The sequence below is a fragment of the Vombatus ursinus genome, unplaced genomic scaffold, assembly GCF_900497805.2.
Source record: "Vombatus ursinus unplaced genomic scaffold, bare-nosed wombat genome assembly UNPS02014791.1, whole genome shotgun sequence".
NCBI classification, from domain to species: domain Eukaryota; kingdom Metazoa; phylum Chordata; class Mammalia; order Diprotodontia; family Vombatidae; genus Vombatus; species Vombatus ursinus.
Genome location: NW_020954569.1, coordinates 67,703,866 through 67,707,078, shown reverse-complemented (window position 1 = coordinate 67,707,078; position 3,213 = coordinate 67,703,866).

The following is a 3,213-nucleotide window of genomic DNA, read 5'->3' as shown; positions in this document are numbered from 1 at the left end:
GTGATGCAGAGTGAAATGAGCAGAACCAGGAGAACAATGTGCACAGTAACAACCACATTGGGAGATGACTGACTTTGGTAGACTTAGCTTTCCTCAGCAAGGCAAGAATCTAAGAGAACTCCAAAAGACTCATGATGGAAAATGCTATTCACATCCAGAGAAAGAACTATGGAGTCTGAATGCAGATGGAAGCATACTATTTTCCCTTTTTTGTTTTGTTTTGTTTTTTCTTTCTCATGGTTTTTCTCTTTTGTTCTGATTCTTCTTCACAACATGACTAATGTGCAAATATGAATAATGTGATTGTACATGTATAACTTATATCAGATTGCTTGTTGCCTTAGGGAGAGGGGAAGGGAGGGAGGGAGAAAAATTTGGAACTCAAAATCTTATAAAAGTGAATGTTGAAATCTATCTTTAAGTATAATTGGGAAAAAAAATAAAATACTATTAAGTGAAAAATAAATAAAATTGTCAAAATATGCAAAACAATGCCATTCTTCTTACTAAAGTTTTTGCTTTAAAAATATAGCTTTTTTTTCATTAAAATGTTATTTATGTTAATATATAATAGGTCTAGGGGCAGCTACATGGCACAGTAGATAGAATGCTGGACCTGGAGTCAGGAAGATCTAAGTTCAAATTCAGCTTTAGACACTTATTAGCTGTGTGACCCTGGACAAGTTGCTTCACCTCTGTTTGCCTCAGTTTCCTCACCTATAAAATGGGAATAATAATAGCATCTACTGCCCAAGGTTAGTGTGAGGATCAAATGAGATAATAATTTGCAAAGCACTTGGTGCAGTGCCTCGCACATAGTATGTGCTATATTAATGTTAGTTGTTAATATTATTGTTGTTTTCCCTCTATAATTTCTACCCATTGCTGGGGCCAAATAGAACAGGTCTAATCTCTCTTCCCCCTGACAACCCTTCAAATACTTGAAGACTTCATTTCCTTGACTCAATTTTTTCTTCTGCAAGAATGTGGATAACAATAATTCTTTGTTCTATCAACCTCATAGGGTTGTTAGGAGGAAAAGACATTGTGAATCTGAAATGTGAGAAGCTATTTCCTTAAGGGAATAGTGAAGGAAGCTGCAATGTTTAACCTGGAGATTATTCTAATTAATTTAATGTTGTCCTCAAACTTGTGAAAGTCTGTCAGGAGGCAAACAGAATAGGCTTGTTCTGCTTGACTGCAGGGGAAAGAACTAGGACCAACAGGCATAATAACATGAAAACACATTCATTTCAGTATAAGTTAGCTAACTTTCTAACTGCTTGCTTGGCTCCAACCCTACCTTTCTGCATGATTCCTGCCTCCTGTCCCTTGGTACTGTCCAAAGACGGAAGGAGCTTCCTTGTTTTTGTTTTTTTGTTTGTTTGTTTGTTAGGCAATTGGGGTTAAGTGACTTGCCCAAGGTCACACAACCAGTAAGTGTCAAGTGTTTGGTCTGAGGCCGGATTTGAACTCAGGTCCTCCTGATTTCAGGGCTGGTGCTCTATCCACTGCACCACCTAGCTGCCCCAGGAGCTTCCTTGTTAAGTTGTGAACTCTCAGCTACTAAGAGACCAAAAGAGCAACAGGTTACCAGTCAGAGGTATCAGAGACAGAATTTCTGCATTAGATAGGAAATTGGAAAGGTGGCCTTGAAGGCTCCTTCCAACCCAAGGTCACGCTTTTTTTTTATCTGCTCTACTTGCCTAGAGGATTTAGGGGGACAGGGAACTGGGAAAGAGGGAGAACTATTTTATGGCATAGCATATTTTCTTTTTTTAATTAATTTATTTATTTTTAATTTTCAATGCTCATTTCCATAAGATTTTGAGTTTTAAATTTTCTCCCTATCCCTTTTATCCCCCTTCTTATTCTTCCCCCTCCCCAAGACAGCGTGCAATCTAATATAGGCGCTACTTATATATTCATATTAAGCATATTTTCACATTAGTCATGATGTATAGAAGAATTAGAACTAATGGGAAGAACCATGAGAAAGAAGAAACAAAACAAAACAACAACAACAAAAAAAGGAAAGCCAATAGTATGCATCAGTTCATGTAAGTCTTTCCAGGTTTTTCTGAAGTCCACATAGCACATTTTCTTTAGTCACAGACAAAATAGCACCTCAGCCTCTCCCTCTACTCTCAAACATCAATCCCAGAAAGAAGAGATTATCTTATCCATGTCATCATGAAAACTCACGGTTTTTTTTTTTTTCCTAAGAGGGAAAAAAAAACTAATGAAGGGAATTGCTGTGATGAATTCGAAAGGGTACGTGGATGGGACATACAGATTGTATAATGCCCCATGAAGAGCTAAATTCTCTATCAAGAGATTGTCTTTCCTGTCCTTATTCCTTGCATAACCAAAAGCTAGCCTCACTCACTGAAGAAACTGCTGGTTGCAGTTGGGGACAGAAAAATTGAGCAGGGAAAGAGATTGAGAAAGGGAACAGCTAAAACAAAATCTTATGGAAGTGAATGTTGAAAACTAAAAATAACTAAATTATTTTTTAAAAAAAAGCTAAGAGGAAAAGCTATAATGAATATTCATCCAAAAACCTCGACAGAAATGCCATTCTGGGGCAGTCGGACTAAGCCACGTATGTTAACTGATTTACACAGCATAATACCACTATGGCAGTTCAGGCAGACAAGTGCTTTCCTGAAAGGGATTTATAGCCTCAACTGAAAACCTTTGTTTGGACAGAGTATTTAATTCCTGCAGGGGTCCTTGACCTCTATGGTTGTTTGGGAGAAACACTGCAGCTTTCAGAAAGGTAGAGTCTCACAATTTTTTTTTTAATTGTTCCCTGGAGATACACAAAGTGAGTGAAGCCTGAGTGGTCACCATTAAAGAGTACAAAATAGTTGTGTGTAAATCATGTTTTTATAAATCAAATCTTATTTTAAATGCACCAGGGATCTTTGCTATTTCATTTCTATTGCCATCACCCCAGTCCAGAACCTCATTATCCAGGCCTGGGTTATTGCAACAACCTCCTAACTTATTTCTCTCTGCCTCTTGTCTCTTGTCCCTCCAACATGTTCTGCATGCCTGCCAGAAAATTCTCCTAAAATTTCACTTTTGTCATGTCTATTACAGTGGGCCCTACCAAGTGGTAGATCCAGAAGACAGGGTTAGAAACTAAAAAGGGCTTTGACCCAGCAATAGCACTTCCAGGTCTGTATCCCAAAGAGATCATACAAA